The sequence below is a fragment of the Eptesicus fuscus genome, chromosome 17 (assembly GCF_027574615.1).
Source record: "Eptesicus fuscus isolate TK198812 chromosome 17, DD_ASM_mEF_20220401, whole genome shotgun sequence".
Lineage (NCBI taxonomy): Eukaryota > Metazoa > Chordata > Mammalia > Chiroptera > Vespertilionidae > Eptesicus > Eptesicus fuscus.
In genome coordinates this window covers 2191078-2210122 of record NC_072489.1, presented here as the reverse complement: position 1 = coordinate 2210122, position 19045 = coordinate 2191078, and the positions used below count along the sequence as shown (strand labels likewise).

Sequence of the window (19045 nt, the reverse complement as noted above, 5' to 3'; positions counted from 1 at the left end):
TCTTGTGGGGGTCTTTTCCTGTAATATTTTATTCTGGAAGGATTTTAATGTGGAATAAAAGTACTAGTAATGTTTTTATTTCCTTTAGTTCAAGTGCCTTTAAAGTTTGAAAGTTCAATGGAGTTTGAAATGAGAAAATATAGTCCTACGTAAATCAGGAGCCTGAGAACTTTGACATACATTTGACACTTAGCCAAAGACTGTGTATGTACGTGTGTGTATTACAGTGTTTATAGTTTGAAATTTGTTTTTCCAGTTAGTAATATTTATGGTTCATTGGGATTCAAACATTCAGCAAACTCTTTGCTCAACTGTTACTGATACTCTGATGACTTCATGCTAATGATGACCACAAATTAACATAAGATGTATAATACTGGGAGTTTAGAGGATGGTAACTGTATTTTTTTCATCTTTAAATTCTCAGTATCTGAGTTATACAAGGAGTTCATAAATGTTCATTTCTGGAATTTTTGGAAGTATCTTTCAGCTAAGAGTTGTCATTTGGTACTAAATATTTTATATGTATATTTGAAAATTGGTAAGCCTATCAAATTTCGAAAGATTTCAGACAATATTCTTCAAATGTTTTTTTTGTCTCTGTCTCCCTTTGGAAATTCCAGTTTGCACTTGTCCTACCTCTCAGTCAGCTCAAGATTAACAGGCAAAATCTATAGTCTGATCAAATCAGGCTGCTTATTGCAATAAAGGATTCTATATACCAGAGGAACCTCAGGGAATCTTACCAAAGAAAAAAAGATTTTGTAGGATTTGCGGGTAACGGGGGTTTTAGATGAAATTTAAGTGAAATTGTTTGAGAGGCTCAGAGCAGAGTGGTGCTATCTGTGAAGGGCTCCAATCAGGTCAGGGCTGCAAAGTGGGCCCAGGAGTCCTGTTTACTTGGGAACTATGATGTTAAAGTAATTGTGGAATGTTGTGTTCAGAAACCCTTTATTTGAAGCTCTGCATCCCTCCAAAGTGGCTTAGATTCTCCAAGAGAGAGTGGGATATGTTAATCTTACAGATATGATTTGAAACAGCAAAGTTTCTGACAGCTTATGGTTTTAGTAAACAGTGCACTGTGAGTAAGCAGCAGTAATAGTGGTCACAGAAGAGTGCTTCTATAACCACCAGCTGTAGCATGGCCTTGGAACAGTATTGTTCCTGTTGACTTTCTAGCTGGTTTTTCCTGCTTGTTATTCCAGCTTCATGAATGGCAGAGCAGAGTTGAACAGTTACAGTTAATTGTTGCCTTGTCAAATACATTTATTGGACTGGGTGAACTTGCCCCAGTGTGCATGGATATACTGTCCATCATTTTTATTTTTTTAGTTTTTTTCCTGTTTCACTTTAGATCATTTTTTGTTGCTACATTTTCAAGATGTTCTGCAGTGTCTTATCAGCTATTAATTCCAGCCATTATAATTTTCATCTCTGAAAGTTTAGTTTGGGTCTATATAGTTTTCTTGTCTATTTAACATATTCATTGTTTCCTCTGCCTTCTTGAATACTGTATAGGATATAGTTAGTTTTTCTTAATCCTCACCTGAGGACATGTTTATTGATTTTAGTGAGAGGAAGGGGGAGAGAGAGAAACATTCGTTGGTTGCTTCTTGCACATGCCCCAACCTGGGACCGAACCCGCAACCTAGGCACATGCCTGGGCCAGGAATTGGACAGAGACCTTTCCATGTACAGGATGTTGTCCACCCAACTGAACCAGACTGGTATAGTTAGTTATTTGTAATGCCCTTGTCTACTAATTCTATCATCTTTTTAGTTCCTGGGTCTGTTTGTATGGACTGGTTTTTCTTCTTATTGTGGGCCATGTTTTCTTCTTTGTATGCTTGATAATTTTTTATTTAAACTTTTACTTTGTTTGATACTGGATATTTCCATGTTAAGTTTTGGCTTATTCTGAGATGCATCAATGCTATGTTTGATCCTTATGAGGCTTTTAAATTGTAAGTGGGAGAGGAGCCTTTAGGGTTCACCTCCTCTATCCCCCAAAATATATTACCTGGTTCCCCTGAAATTACAAGATTTTCTACTGTGGCTAGTAGAAACGTGAACTTTTTTTGTCCCTGGGGGGAAAAGGTCTAGGGATTGTTTCCTTTGCTGTTGTGGGGCAAGTCCCTTTCCTTGCTTCAGGTGTTTTTTGTGTTTTTCCCCCCACAGTATTTAGCTACATAGTTGAGCAGGACCCTCTGTAAATCTCCAAAGTTCTTTATGAAGCTCTCGGAGGAACTCCAGCCACCTTCATCTCCCTCGGCAAGATTAGTGCTTACCTCAAGTGTTCCCCCTCCTCAGGTATCATAGAGTTGCCTGATGTCCGTTGTCTGAAACGATTTCTGAGATTTTTGTCCAGTTAGTTTTAGGTGGAAAGGTGAATTTGGTCTCTGTTATTTCATCTCGTCTAGAAATGGAAAGCCTAGGTTCATATGTTAGGATAATCGCTATGTTCTATACCTTTGTAGTCTATAAAGTGTTGTTTTTTCTTTCATGAGGACTTAAGAATATAATGATTATCTCCAAAATTAACCCATTCTTGTTTTGTTTGTTTTTTCTCTTCTCGCCTTGCTTTTGACTTGATCTGGAATTTCATATAAAGTTGAACTACAGTTGTATCCTTTCATGCATAGTTATGATTTATATGCTGCCTGTATAAAAAATATTTTAGCATAGCGCACATATGTAAATTTGGTAGAACCAGGTTGAAAATAAATGAGGAAATTGTTTTAAAAAGTAAGGAATAGAATGAGAGGAAGTTTAAATTCAGGCCTTTTTGTCTTGATACATTTCCAGAAATATAACTGTGAGTTTCTTAAAAGCCAGAGCAGAGGTTGTCAGTGTATCTCTTTGCTTTTTAGGAAGAATCATCTATATCTATATCTATCTATCTATCTATCTATCTATCTATCTATCTATCTATCTATCTAAATAAATAAATAAAAGGCTAGTATGCTAAGTGTCCGACTGGTCGCTATGACGCGCACTGACCACCAGGGGGCAGATGCTCAACGCAGGAGCTGCCATGACGTGCACTGGCCATTTACAGAGAAATGGCACTGTGGACCTGGAGCTGACAAAACAACACTCGGCTTTCCCCAAGTGGGACACAGGCCCCGCCACCACCCTGGAGTGACATCCCACCAAATCACAGCCGATCCTAAGACCCCATGACTCAAAATTTGGCCCACAGCCCAGCCCAGCCTGGAAACGGTGGCTGTGGGCGCCGGGTAATGACATCACATAGCAACACTCAGCTTCCTCTCCCTAGTGACTAGCCTCCTTGGAGTTTTTTCAGCCTGGGAACATGACTTGCTTTTTAGCCAGGTGGAAACATTTTACACTTTAACCAAATGTCTATGAATCCTTTTCCCGTGCCTCATCTCATTTGATCCTCACAGAAGTCCTGGAGTAGGTAGATAGGAGACTCAGTGGAATTCTGTTTTCTTTTCATTAGCTGGAAAACGGAGATTTAGAAAGCTTAGAAACTTGACCCAACTGAAAAGAAGTAAGAAATGGTGGACCTTGAAAATGACTTCAGCTTTTCTCACTGTGCAGAATATAGTCAAACACTGCTGCAGTTAAATATTTTATCCTTTGCCGAAACCGGTTTGGCTCAGTGGATAGAGCGTCAGCCTGCAGACTCAAGGGTCCCAGGTTCGATTCCAGTCAAGGGCACGTACCTTGGTTGTGGGCACATCCCCAGTGGGGGATGTGCAGGAGGCGGCTGATCGATGTTTCTAGCTCTCTATCCCTCTCTCTTCCTCTCTGTAAAAAGTCAATAAAAAAATAAAAAATATATTTTATCCTTTGTCCTCCCTGCGTGATCTACAATAATAATTTGCTTCGTATTGATATTTACTGCTGTGTTGCTGACAATTACCTGAAAGAGAAGTTGGGGTGCTTCACTGGGCTAGAAAAAATTAGACCTGCTTTCTGATTTAACTAAATCAGAAAGCAGGTCTAATTAAGGAAGTTTATATATATAAAAGGGTAAGTTGACTCGTGCATTCGTGATACATATAAAGCTCTAGGCTGGCGCTAGTCGCACATGTGTGTTTTGATCTGTCATTGTCGATCATGAATTTGGTTGACACTTCTATTTTCAAATTGTGCATGAATTTGTGCACCGGGCCACTAGTTAAAAATAGAAAACTTTTGACCCGGCTGGTGATCTCAATGGTTAGAGTGTTGGCTAGTGCACTGAAGGGTCTTGGGTTTGATTCCTGGTCAAGGGCATGTACCTGGGTTGCATTCTCGATCCACAGGTCCCAGTTGGATATGTACAGGAGGCAACCAATCAATGTGTTGATATTTCTCTCTCTCCATCCTTCCCTTCCACTCCTCAGAATCAATGGGAAAAAAGTCCTCCCGTGAGGATTAACAAAAAAAAAGAAAAAGAAAAACAAAACTCGTTACTATCCTTGGGCCAACTATGTGTTATATTTTAATGTTTTTCTATACCTCAAACAAGGAAGTATTGTTATTGGTGGGTTATTTAATTAACAATATTTAATGTCAGAATATAAATGAAGGATATCTTTATCCTTTCCTACTTTGTAAAATTGCCTGTATAAAGGTTATATTAACCTTTTATTACTTTTTGACTTACTTTCTTTTACTTTTACTCTTGTCTGCATTTGCTCAACTTACTTCATGGAAATTAAAACTATATTAACTGATAGAATAATACATGACTTATACATTTTACAAGTCTTTTTGAGAGAACTTAAATGTTTAAAAAGATTTTTTATTTGGAAATAATATAGGATTGAAAAAGTTATTTTGGGCCCTGACTGGTTTGGCTCAGTGGATAGAGCGTCGGCCTGCGGACTGAAAGGTCCCAGGTTCGATTCTGGTCAAGGGCATGTACCTTGGTTGTGGGCACATCCCCAGTAGGGGTTGTGCAGGAGGCAGTTGATTGATGTTTCTCTCTCATCGATGGTTCTAACTCTCTATCCCTCTCCCTTCCTCTCTCTAAAAAATAAATAAAATATATTTTTATAAAAGTTACTTTGGAAATATATCAAAATTATAAAGAGTTACAAAAGTAAAATAGTACAAAGAACACTTCTTATTCTGATTATTTTTTTAAATTTTATTTTTAATCATAGTTGACATACAATATTATGTTAGTTTCAGGTCGATAACATAGTGAGTCAACATTTACATACCATGTGAAGTCATCACCACAGTTAGTCTAGTAACCATTTGCCACCATATATAGTTATTACAAAGTTAATAACTATTCCTTATGCAGCACATTACATCCCTGTGACTTATTTTATAACTGGAAGTTTGTACTTAATCCCCTTTCCCTTTTCTGCCCATCTCCTCCCCTTAACCATCAGTTTGTTCTCTGTATCTACGAGCTTATTTCTGTTTCATTTTGTTTGTTCATATGTTTTGTATTTTAGATTTCACATATAAATAAAGTCATAAGGTCTTTCTCTTCCTCTTGTCTCTCTTATTTCACTTAATGTAATACTCTGTGGCTCCATCCATGTTATCACAAATGGCAAGATTTCATTCTTTATTTTTTTAAAAAAATATATTTTATTGATTTTTTTTTTTACAGAGAGGAAGGGAGAGGGATAGCAAGTTACAAACATCGATAGGAGAGAAACATCAATCAGCTGCCTCCTGCACACCTCCTACTGAGGATGTGCTTGCAACCAAGGTACATGCCCTTGACCGGAATCGAACCTGGGACCTTTCAGTCCTCAGGCCAATGCTGTATCCAGTGAGCCAAACCAGTTAGGTCTCTTTTTTATTGTTGAGTAATACTCTATTTATATAAACACACACATTTTATATATATATATGAAAAAGATGTATATACATCTTCTAAAAAATATAAGTATTTTTATTGATTTCAGAGAGGAAGGGAGAGGGAGAGAGAGATAGAAATATCAATGATGAGAGAATTATTGATAAGCTGCCTCCTGCACACCCACCGCTGGGGATCGAGCCTGCAACCCGGACATGTGCCCTTGACGGGAATCAAACCCAGGACCCTTCAGTATGCAGGCCGACCCTCCATCTGCTGAGCCAAACCAGCCAGGGCAGAGTGCATATATCTTTTTAAGTTATAGTTTAAATTATACCCTGAAGTGGAATTTCAGGGTTGTATTAGCAGTTCTGTGGGTTTTTTTTTTAACCGACATTTGCCATCAGCCTCAGCACTGTGTTCTCTATTTTTAATTGATTTTTAGAGAGAGGAAGGGAGAGGGAGCAAGAAAGAATGAAACGTTAATGTGAGAGAAACATCAATCAACTGCCTCTTACATACTCCCTACTGAAGATCAAGCCAGCAACCCAGGCATGTGCCCGACCAGGAATGGAACTGGTGACTCCTGGTGCGTGGGAAGACACTCAACCAATTGAGACACACCAGCCAGGGCCAATAGTTCTCTTTTTAATATTTGAAGGATCCTCATACTATTTTCCATAGTGAGAGTACTGGGTTATAACCCCACTAACTATAAGAGGGTTCTGCTTAACATTTGCTTTCTCATGTTATTTTTCTCGGTATTTGTGTGTGTTGTATTTTTTTCTGAATACTTACTGGTAAGTTATAAATATCATAATCCTTTAACCCTAAATATACTGTATTTCCTAGTCCAATTACATGTTCCCATCACAGTAATTAACTTCAGTAAACTTAACATGTCCTTTAGCATTTCTCTTCTCTTGATATAGGATTCAGTCTAGAGTTGGGTATTTAGCTGTTAACCTCTCTCTCTCTCTCTTTCTCTCTCGTTAATCCTCACCTGAGGATATTTTTTTCCCATTGATTTTTAGAGAGAGTGGATGGGAGGGAGAAAGAGACACAGAAAAACATTAATGTGAGAGAGACACATCAATTGGTTGCCTCCAGAAGTGCCCTGACTGGGGCAGGAATTGAACCTGCAACCCAGTTATATGACGGGAATTGAATCCACAACCCTTCTGTTTTTGGGCTGTGGATTTAGTATACATTTCCTGTTGTATTGTTTACTATGCTGCATTCAAAATAATTATTTTCCATCTCTCACTTTCCTTTTATATTCATCAGTTCTCAGCACTGCTATACTCATGAACCCACCCTTCACCCATTTATTTATTATTTTTCTTCTATTAGTATGAACTCATGAATCCCTGTTTTGTTATGTTTTTTAAGGTTCATAATTCATTAGTTATTTTGGAGTTAAATTTGTCTTGGTTTGGCTAGTGGGGCCTCTTCAAGCTGGCTGTTTTGTCCCTGTGACATGCCTTCATTATTATATGAGCATTTAATTACTTTTTCGGGCATAATACAATGTTCCAGGTTCATCTTATACCTATTCTGCTCCAACCCTGGAATCAGGCCTATTCTCTGAGGAGTCTTGGTTCCATTTAGTGGGATATGGTAGTAGAGATCAAGTTCTGGGCTTTAGATGTACTCATTATTCCTTGGCCCATTTAGCAGATGGCGATAGGAAACATATACATTCACATATATTCACACATGCATATAGATTCCTGCTTATGTACATCTTTGTTCCAGAAATCATGAATTCACGCTATCTCAAATACTAATCCATCCCCACAAGGTTCTTTCTTGCCTTCTGTCTTAACCCTGACTCAAACCTATCATACATTTGAAATAGTTACAGAACTTGTCTATTTCTCTACAATAAATACATTTAATGTATTCAAGATTTTTTTGCAATCCTGCACATGCCCATGTCCCTGACTGAGGGTCCAAAGTTAAATACTGTGTTCATAGTTACTTAGATTAGTTATCTGCCTGCCTCTTGGTTTGTCTTTTTTTGTCTTCCCTTCGTTGTGTTTATTACTCATTTGAATTATGGATAGGTTTATTTGTTCTGGTTTGCTTTCAGCTTTAGTTCCCTCCCTTCCATCTTAATTGATTTTTTTTTTTTAATATTACAACATTAACATGCTTCCAAAAGTCAAAACCATACTAAAAGGTACGTTCAGTGAAGGGTCACTTCACTGAGGTATATGCCAGTTCATCATCCACCCCTAAATCAACTTCATTGTTTTCTGCTTTATCCTTTTTGTTTTTTTTTAATAAAAATTACTACGAATGTTCTCATTTTCCCTCATGCTCTTTTGCACTCTTTAGTAATAACTCTTGGAAATCACTCTCTTAGGTTTTTTAGAGTATGTTTATTTACAGTTTTTTAAAAAGTTGGCTTAGACTGTATTTTTTCCTTAGTTTCTCCATTCTCTTACATGATTATATCTTTTAAATTGTTTCTCCTTAAGGTTATATGTGTATAGGTTATGTATATACACTAAGTCTTCACTTAACATCATTAATAGACTAGTAGCCCATTTGCAGGAAGAATCCTGCAAGTGGCCGCTGCGGCCGTGTGCGCTACCGCTGCTGCCGCCGTTGTGGCCGCTGCACCTGCACCCGCGGGCAGCTGCCGCCCGCCCTGCTCCGCCCCGCTCCGCCCCGCCCCGCCCAGGCTTTCCCTCTGGCAGCCACCTTCCTTTCTGCTTTTCCTCCCTCTTCCTTCTAAGTTGTCTTCTGTCTTCACTCCTTCCTCCCTCAGCATATGCAAATTAACCGCCATCTTTGTTGGGTAATTTGCATACTCGTCCTGATTGGCTGGTGGGCGTGACTTTGGCTGGTGGGCGTGGCTTGGGCGTAGCAAAGGTGCGGTCAATTTGCATATTACTATTTTATTAGGTAGGATTCTGCAACTTTAAGTGAAAAGACGTATAACAACCAATTTTACCATAGGTTAATTGATACAGACATTTTATCAATGTTATAATGAAACGTTGTTATTAGAGGACCTGCTGTATACAAATTCAGTGTTGGTAGAATTTTGTATAGTCAGCACATCCCTATTATTTGGTCCTAGTTTCAATGGGAAATTATTCTGATGTGGTTAAGATTTGGTTCAGTTGCTGTAAAAGAAATTTCAAATTAGTTTTTAAATAGGTTGTTTTTCTTTGGCTTAACCAGTTTTTAGGTGTTTATCTCTGGACTATTTTCAAGTTGCTGTATTGTTGGAAACCAGCTTCCTCTGTGTGGTGTTCTACCATTTCTAGAGGATTTAAAAACAGAAGGAATGAAAAGGGGGAGGCAATCTAGAAGGCCAGGAGCCAGGAGGCTACCTCACTTCTGTTCATACATCATTGACTAGAACTTAGTCATGTACCCAAACCGCAAGAGATGTTGGAAAATTGGGACAAGCATGTGTCCAGCTAAATATTCTTAAAGGAAAATGAATATTCTTTAAGCACAGGTGTCTCAATGTGTTTAGTTTCTCTTTTCATATTTCTAAGTATGTTAGTCATCTTCCCAATATAACTGGTTCATTATATACTAGTATTAAATGGTATTTTTAATTGTAAAATGCTGAAACCCTTTTCAGCTGATAATTTTCATCATGGCTTATTCTAATATCTTTTATAATCCTGTCTAATAAAAGATTAATATGCAAATTGACCATCACTCCAACACACAAGATGGCTGCCCCATGTGGTCAAAGATGGCTGCCTCCATGTGGACACAAGATGGCCGCCACAAGATGGCCAGCAGGGGAGGGCAGTTAGGGGTGACCAGGCCAACAGGGGAGGCAATTAGGGGCAATCAGGCTGGCAGGGGAGCAGTTAGGCATCAACCAGGCTGGCAGGGGAGTGGTTAGGGTGTGATCAGGCTGGAAGGCAGAAGCTGTTAGGGGCAATCAAGAAGGCAGGCAGGCGACCAGTTGGGAGTCAGCAGTCCTGGATTATGAGAGGGATGTCCGACTGCCCGTTTAGGCCCGATCCTGGCCTAAACGGGCAGTCGGACATCCCTCGAGGGGTCCCAGATTGGAGAGGATGCAGGATGGGCTGAGGGACACCACCACCACCCCCCCCCCTGTGCACAAATTTCATGCACCGGGCCTCTAGTCTATATATATAAAAGCCTAAGCGACCATTCAACCGGTAGCTGTGATGCACACTGACCACCAGGGGGCAGACGCTTAACGCACAGCATGGAAACATGGAGCAGACTAATGAATCTCAGAAGGAAGCGAGGAGGGCTAGAAGAGATTAACTAAAGATCTTATATGCATACGAGAGGCCAGGTGCACTGGTGGGGCCCCTCGGCCTGGCCTGCTGCCTCTCACAATTTGGGACCCCTAGTGGGATGTCGGACTGCCGGTTTCAGCCCAATCCCTGCAGGCATGTCAGAGGGACCCCACCGGTACATTAATTTGTGCACCAGGCCTCTAGTTGAATAAAAAGCTAAGTTGTATTTCACAAAGTAAATTTTTTTATTATCTGGAAGTTAAGTGTTTATGTTTATACTAGAGCCCCGGTGCACGAAATTCGTGCACGGAGGGGGGTTGTCCCTCAGCCCAGCCTGAACCCTCTCCAATATGGGACCCCTCAAGGGATGTCTGACTGCCCGTTTAGGCCGGGATCGGGCCTAAACAGGCAGTCGGACATCCCTCTCACAATCCAGGACTGCTGGCTCCCAACTGCTTGCCTGCCTGCCTTCCTGATTGCCCCAAACCGCTTCTGCCTGCCAGCCTGATCACCCCCTAACCACTCTGTTGTCAGCCTGTTTGCCCCCAACTTCCCTCCTCTGCCGGCCTGGTCACCCCTAACTGTCCTCTCCTGCAGGGTTGATCACCTCCAACTGCCCTCCCTTGCAGGCTTGGTCCCTCTCAACTGCCCTCCCTTGCAGGCCAGGTGCCTCCCAGCTGCCCTCTCCTGCTGGCCATCTTGTGGTGGCCATCTTGTGTCCACATGGGGCAGGATCTTTGACCACATGGGGGCAGCTATATTGTGTGTTGCAGTGATGATCAATCTGCATATTACTCTTTTATTAGATAGCATAGAGGCCTGGTACAGGGGTGGGGGCCAGCTGGTTTGCCCTGAAGGGCATCCCGGATCAGGTGCGGGTTCCCTTGGGGCGTGGGGCGGCCTGTGGTGGTTTGCAGGCTGGCCACGCCCCCTGGCAACCCAAAGGGAGGCCCTGGTATCTGGAATTTATTTTCCTTCTACAATTGAAACTTTGTAGCCTGGAGCGGAGCCAAGCCTGGGGCTCCCTCCGAGGAGGCCGGCAGCCATTTGTGTTGGGGTTATAATTGAAACTCTGTTGCCTTAAGCGGGTGGGCCCGGCCAGGGTGTGCGGAAAGCTTTGCTTCCCCTGTTGCCGGCGGCAACCCTGGCATGCTCTCTCAAGCTCCATTCTGCCACCATTTGTTTGAATTTGTTTACCTTCTATAATTGAAACTTTGTAGCTTGAGTGGAGACTTAGGCCTGGCCAGGGCAGGCGGAAAGCTTGGCTTCCTCTGTTACCTAGGAAACCTTGCTCTCTGTGGCTGTAGCCATCTTGGTTTGGGTTAATTTGCATGCTTGCTCTGATTGGATGGTGGGCGTGGTTTGTGGGTGTGTCGGAGGTATGGTGAATTTGCATATTTGTCTATTATTAGATAGGATTCTATTTCAAGGTGATATTCTGATGTGACAATGGCTTGCTTTTATAAAACTTTCATTACCAATTACACTTTTGAAGTTGTACTCACAACTGAGTAGTAATATGTATTGTTTTTCAGGTAGGTATGAGTTGACAGTTTTCTCATAAAAATAGCAGCTGTATCTTTAAAGAGTTTATCTGTGAAACTTAAGTGAATCAGTCAGGAAAGACACTTTTCAGTTCTACTCCTCCTTTTTACCCGTGTATTATATTCTGTTCATAATGCTCTGTCTTAACATATTCTAAATGTCTAAAGCAGTACAGTCATTCTTGGTTTTACTTTAGAGATATCTGCAGTTTTCCCTCAAACAATTTAATCATCTGAATACTGAACAAACTATGAAATTTTATTTTAAGTTTATCATAGTTTAGAACAATTTGAGATTATATGTTATGCCTAAAAGTTATGAAGAGCTAAAAGGTATCCTAATCTTTGTAAACCTTTCTCCGTCAAATTTCCTCAGCTTCTAATACTCATCTTTAAAAATATATATATCCTTAACAGTTTTTTAAAAAGCCAAATCCAGATTTTCCTGTTTGAATTGCCACCAAAGTACCCCTCTGCCTCACACATCCACACACACACACACACACACACACACACACACACACACTATACACACTTGTGCATTGCAGCTCTTGGTTTTGGCAGAACTTAGTTTAGAGCGTGCTGATTGGTGTGATTCTGGTCTGATATTCTTGAGTGGGAACAGCTGGATGAATTTTTTTTTAATCTTCAATGGAGGATATGTTTACTGATTTGAGAGAGAGGGAGGGGAGGTGGGAAAGGAGAGAGAGAGAAATATCAATGTGAGAGAGAAACATTTATCGGCTGCCTCCCATTAAACTTGCAACCTTTTGGTGAACCCAACAATGTTCCAGCCAGCTGAACTCTCAGCCAGAGCAGGCTGGATGAATTCTGATCAGGTTACTGTATTTGTCCTCATTTAGTACATAGTCTTCTTTGAAAACTCAAGTACTATTTTGAAAGTTCATATGACTTAAAAGCAGTTATTCTAATTTTTTCCCCTTTTGGGAACCAGTTTAATGAAGTATAGCATAATACTGTCATTTCTTCTTAGCTTTTCATGAAGGAAATTTTCTTTCCTTATAATTGTGATTCAACACACCATTCTGTTTAACCATAGCCTTGGCATTATAATTGTAAAAACAGATTTTTATCCATTATCTTGATAGAAACTGGATTCTCTCTCATGAATATGTGATTCCTTCATAGGCCTGTCTTTGGAATATTTTTTCCTTCACTGTAATAGTGTGTTACATTTGAGGTTCTCTTTGTTTGTTGTGCCCTGGATAATTGAATAGTAAAGAATAGTATATTTAAGATGACTAGAACTGAACTGTATTAAAATGATTTCAATCTTAGAATATTTCTAAAGAGCTTTCTACTTAATTTATTCTAAATATTCTTCTTATATAGATTGCAGAACAAACAATTCACAGATATTTTAACAGAGAAAAGTTGAGGAATCTGGTTAATATGTTTTGTCTGCCTCACAAACCAGAATAAAATTAACAAGATTAAAGATGAGCCTGGTGGTGCAGTCAGAATGATCCAGATAAAACTTAGCTAGGTTGCTAAATGGTATGGTAAGGATGACTTTCATTTTCCATGAAAAGTTGGTGGTTACATTTTTTGCAGATACTGTACACAGTCACTTTTACTAAGTGACATTAGCATGTGATATAGTGTTGTGTAATTTTCAGATACAAATCATCTCAGTGCATGTGAATTATATCATTTTGGAATCATGTGAAGACCTCAGTCAGTCATTGTCATGCACTTTGGTTCCTCTCCTCCCAGTGTGCAATAATTACATTCAGATGTTGTTTATCTCACTAATTTTTAGAAAGTAGGATGTATCTTCATCTCTTCCCCCTTCCTATAGTAAACCCTATAATAAACCCATGTTTTAAAAAAATCTTTTTATTGATTTTAGAGAGGAAGGGGGAGAGAGAGAGAGACATCAGTAATGATTGAGAATCATTAATCCGCTGCCTTCTGTATGCCCCATACTGAGAATTGAACCCGCAACCTGGGCATGTGACCTCCTGGGTCATACGTCAACGCTCAACCACTGTGCCACACCAGGGGGTGAATGGGTCCTTTTAATATAAATTTTCAGTTATTCTCTACATAGCTAGTTTTCAAGGGCTTTTTGAAAAATGGTTCGTTGTGGTTAAAAGCACAACATGAGATCTGCCCTCTTAAGAAACTTTTAATGTACCATACAGTATTATTAGCTGTGAGCACAATGTTGTACAACAGATACCTCAAACTTTTTCATCTTGCATAACAAACTCTATACCCATTGAACAGCAACACCCCATTTCTTCCACCAGCCCTTGCCAACCACCATTCTTTATGTTTTAATGAGTTTGACAACTTTAGATATTTTACACAAATGGTAACATGCGGTATTAGTCCCTCTGAGAGTTGCTTATTTAGCACAACATCCTAAGCGTGTCAGATGATGGTAGTTGACACCAATTCAGTGCCAGCATGAATCCCCAATTTGGGGTGAGATGAAGGAAACTGTATTCAGTGCAAACAGTGATATAGCACTGCTATGAACAGCTCCGTAGTGATGCAGAGCTGCTGTGAAAAGAGCATGACTAAGGTTGCTCCCTGGCCAGGCAGCCCTGGTGCCAGGCCCTTGTTCGGCTAGGCTGCTCTGCTCTGTGACCGTGCTCCAGTGAGACATTTTCATTTTTGGTGTCTTATAGTCTTCAATCTTCAGTGGAGAAGGTGCTTCCCCAGCCAGAGGAGAGTTGGCTTGTATGGACAAAAGTTCCCACCCCTGGTTCCTGACCTGTCCATCCTCATGCAAATAAGGATGCCAAATCCTTAGAGTTTGATTGGTCCAATAGAGCCATGCTGATTGGTCAGAGCTATGTAGCTGATTGAATGAGGAAAGCTTCAATCCTGTTGGTTGAAATAGGATTCCAAGAAACCATTTAAGGACTGGCTCAGATGACAGAAACTGCAGGCAGTCAGTGTAGGGGCAGGCAGGTTAGCACAGAGTGCAATTTGCATGTGAGGCCCTTGTGCAGAAAAGGCTGTTTAAAAAAAAAAGACCAGGGAGGCTGAAGGCTCAAGCACCTGGACAGAATTTCATAATAACGTGGTATTTTCATTCTGCTTATTCTATGGTTATCTTCTATTAGCATTAAATCATACTGATTTTTCAACTTATGGCCATCATATAAATTTTTAAAAATAAATTTATTTAGATTTGAAGAATGAGCCAATTTAACTAAAAATATTAAAGAGTTACTAAAAAAAAGAAAGAAATGGCTGTTTAGCCTTATAATTTATTTATTTATTTTTTAATCCTCACCTGAGGATAATTTTCCATGGTCTTTTAGGGAGAGTGTAAGAGAGAGGAGAAACATCAATGAGAGAGAAACACATTGATTGGTTGCCTCTTGCTAGTGTGCGGACCAGGGCCCAGCCTGGGAGGAGCCTGCAATCAAGGTATGTGCCCTTGACCGGAACTTGGGACCCTTTGGTCCACAGGCTGACAATCTTATCTGCTGAGCCAAACTGGCTTGGGCGGCTTCTGATATTTTATTTGAGCCCAGATAGCCATGAGGAACCTTTCTTAGTAGGTGTCTTCCCCCCTTCCTCCCCTCGCCCCCCACCTCCTGCACCCCCCACCCCGCACCCCCTGCGTTCACAGGGCTCATACATGTTATTGCATGTGATTGAATTTTATGGTTAAATAATATTCTGGTGTATGGATGTATCTAACATTTTCTTTATCCACTAGTAGCCCATTTGCAGGAAGAATCCTGCAAGCGGCCGCTGCGGCCGATGCACCTGCACCCGCGCTCCGCTGCCGCCCGCCCCGCTCCGCCCCGCCTGGGCTTTCCCTCTGGCAGCCACCTTGCTTTCCGCTTTTCCTCCCTCTTCCTTCAGTCTTCACTCCTCCCTCCCTCAGTGTATGCAAATTAACCGCCATCTTTGTTGGGTAATTTGCATACTCACCCTGATTGGCTGGTGGGCATGGCTTTGGCTGGTGGGCGTGGCTTGGGCGTAGCGAAGGTGCGGTCAATTTGCATATTACTATTTTATTAGTTAGGATTCATCTGTTGATAGCCAGTTAGGTTGTTTCCACTTCTTGGCTATTGTGATTAAATGCTGCAATGAACATGGGAGTGCATGTATTTCTTGAAGATCCTGATTTCAATTCTTTTGTATAAATATCCCAAAGTGGAATTGCAGGATCATGTAGTAGTTCTGTTTTTAAATTTTTTGGTATCTCCATACTGTGTTCCATAATGGCTACACTATTTAAATTCCCACTAACAGCCCTAGCCTGTTTGGTTCAGTGGATGGAGTGTCTGTTTGCGGACTGAGAGATCCCAGCTTTGATTTCAGTCAAGGGCACATGCCCAGGTTTCGGGTTCGATTCCCTGTGGGGGGACATGCAGGAGGCAGCTGACCAATGATTTCTCTCTCATCATTGATGTTTCTATCTCTCCTTCTCCCTTCCTCTCTGAAATCAATAAAAATATATTTAAAAAATAAAAAAAGAAATGTAGGTTCAAGATAGGAGCCAGGAACAGCTCCAGTAATCCAAAGTCCAAGTGGATAATGGAATGTCATTCAGCCATTAAAAAAAAATCCCACTAACAGTGTTTAAGGAAATGGTTCCAATTTGTCTGCCACCATTTGTTTTTTTTCTGTTCTTTTGACGTTGGCTATCTTAATGGATGTGATGTGATAACTCATTGTGATTCTGATTTGCGTTTTTCTTTTTTTTTTAATCTTTATTTTTCAGATTATTAAAGATGTTCCTCTTCCCCCCCCCCATAGCTCCCCTCCACCCAGTTCCCACCTCACCTCATGCCCTTACCCCCCATCCCACTGTCCTCGTCCATAGGTGTAAGATTTTTGTCCAATTTCTTCCCGCACCCCCCAAACCCCTTCTCCTCCAAGAATTGTCAGTCCACTCCCTTTCTATGCCCCTGATCCTATTATATTCATCAGTTTATTCTGTTCATCAGATTTTTTATTCACTTGATTTTTAGATTCACTTGTTGATAGATATGCATTTATTGTCACTTTGTTGTTCATAATTTTTATCTTTACCTTCTTCTTCTACTCCTCTTCTTAAATAATACCCTTCAGCATTTCATATAATACTGTTTTGGTGGTGATGAACTCCTTTAGCTTTTTCTTGCCTGTGAAGCTCTTCGTCTGACCTTCAATTCTGAATGATAGCTTTGCTGGGTAATCTTGGTTGTAGGTTCTTGCTATTCATCACTTTGAATATTTCTTGCCACTCCCTTCTGGCCTGCATAGTTTCTGTTGAGAAATCAGCTGACATTCGTATGGGTACTCCCTTGTAGGTAACTAACTGTTTTTCTCTTGCTGCTTTTAATATTCTCTCTCTGTCTTTTGCTCTTGGCATTTTAATTATGATGTGTCTTGGTGTGGTCCTCTTTGGATTCCTTTTGTTTGGGGTTCTCTGCACTTTCTGGACTTGTAAGTCTATTTCTTTCACCAGGTAGGGGAAGTTTTCTTTCAATATCTTGCTCTCTCTCTTCTTCTGGCACCCCCATAATTCGGATGTTGGTACGTTTGAAGTTGTCCCAGAGGCTCCTTACATTATCTTCATATTTTTGGATTCTTTTTTCTTTTTGCTTTTGTGGTTGGGTATTTTTTGCTTCCTCGTATTTCAAATCTTTGACTTGATTTTTGGGATCCTCTAGTCTAATGTTGAATTTCTGTATATTATTCTTTATTTTAGTCAGTGTATGCTTAATTTCTGACTGGTCCTTTTCCATTTTTTTGGCATTCTCACTAAGATCCTTGAAGGTCTCACTAAGTTCCTCAGAGGTTTCTAGAAGATTCTTGAGTAACCTTATAGCTGTGGATTTGAACTTCATATCCAGTAGTTTGCTTTCCTCCATTTCTTTAATTTGTGACATGTTCCTTAGTCTCCGCATTTTGGCTGCTTCCCTGTGTTGATAGAGTGGCCTTGTGTGCTAGGTGTGCTATAGGGCCCAGTGGCTTAGCCTCCCCAATCACCCGAGGTGGACACTCTTAGTGCACCCCTTTGTGGGCTGGGTGCACAGTCTTGTAGTTAAGCCTTGATTGCTATTGGTATCACTGGGAGGAATTGACCTCCAGGCCAATTGGCTGTGAGGACCAGCTGTGTCTACACTGGAAGATCTGTTGCACATAGAAGATACCCTTATGGGGCAGAACTTGCTTCAGTGGGGCTTTGGTGCTCACTGAGTCTACCCCTTGAGTGTGTCGCTTATGGATGTGGAGAGTTGTAATCTGGTATGGTCTCACACTGACCACTGGGGTACACTGGCTCTTGGATCTCCAAGGAGGTGCAAAGTCAGTCACTGCCTGAGGCCACCCAGCAAGAGCTACAGAAAGATCTGCAGATTCCTCCTCTTTGTTTGGGGTTTGGAGGTACCCAGATGAGGTCTAGCTGTAAAGCAAGCCAGGCTGCTGCTGCCAGGCCTTGGGCCTTCTTTTGGAAGCTTTGGAGCTCTCTGACCCACCTGCAGTTGGTTAGGTTTTAGGCTGCTAAAGGACAGGCCATTCATATGCAAAAGCTGCTATGCACAGCTTGGGTGGGGTTGTAAATTGGGTGGGGCCGGGTCTCAGGGAATCACCAGGGCAGAGCAAACATGGCTGCCTGTCAGTCCTGCACCAGGGAGGTCCCCGTGTCTCCGCATCCTGCACCCCCATGCAGGAACAGTGGTAACTGTGAGCACCTCTGAGAGAAAGCCACTCTCGCGTTCCGGCCCGATGCCAGACAGTCCAGTTTCTCCCCGTACGAGTCTGGGTCCCCAGAGTCTCGCCTGGAAATGGAGTTCAGAGCATTCGGGAGCTGTATCTCGCTCCCGATTAAAAAAGACAACAGCGTACCCAGTTGTCAGCCCATTTCACGTGCGCCCCCGCGCCTTCTACCAGTCTCAATGCGCTTTTTTCTTTCCTTCTAGTTGTAGAACTTCCACTCAGCATGCTTTCCCGTGGTTCTGGATGACATTTGTTTTGTCTTTTAGTTGTTGTTTTGATGTGGTTGTGAGAAACAGCAAGTACAGGTGTTTACCTATGCCACCATCTTGGTTCCTCCTGAATTTTTCTTAATGACTAATGATGTTGAGCATATTTTCATAAATCTTACTGGCCCTTTGTATGTCTTCTTTGGGAGAAATTTAAGTTCTTTGCCCATTTTTTATTTGTTTTGCTGCTGAATTCTAAGAATTCCTTTTATAGTTGACCCTTGATCAATACGGGAGTTAGAAGTGCTAACTGCATCCCTTTATCCCCCAGTCAGAAATCCGTGTATAACTTTTAACTCTCCAAAAAAAACTACAGTCAGTATTTTGCATCCATGGATTCAGCTAACTGCCGGTTGAAGACAATATTGTGATCTGCAGTTGGGAATCCAAAAATACTGGGTTTTTTATCCACCATAGGTTGAATATGCTATTGGCTGGATCTGCAAATGCAAAACCCTCAGATATGAAGGGCAAACTGTGTTTATTGAAAAACATCATGTA

At 41.0% G+C, this 19045-nt stretch overlaps 1 protein-coding gene across 2 annotated transcripts in view; it reads left to right on the top strand.

Moving 5' to 3' along the window:
• WAPL (WAPL cohesin release factor) overlaps positions 1-19045 on the top strand; it is a 108451-nt gene that overhangs the window by 44593 nt on the left and 44813 nt on the right. The gene's annotated exons all lie outside the window — the stretch shown is intronic.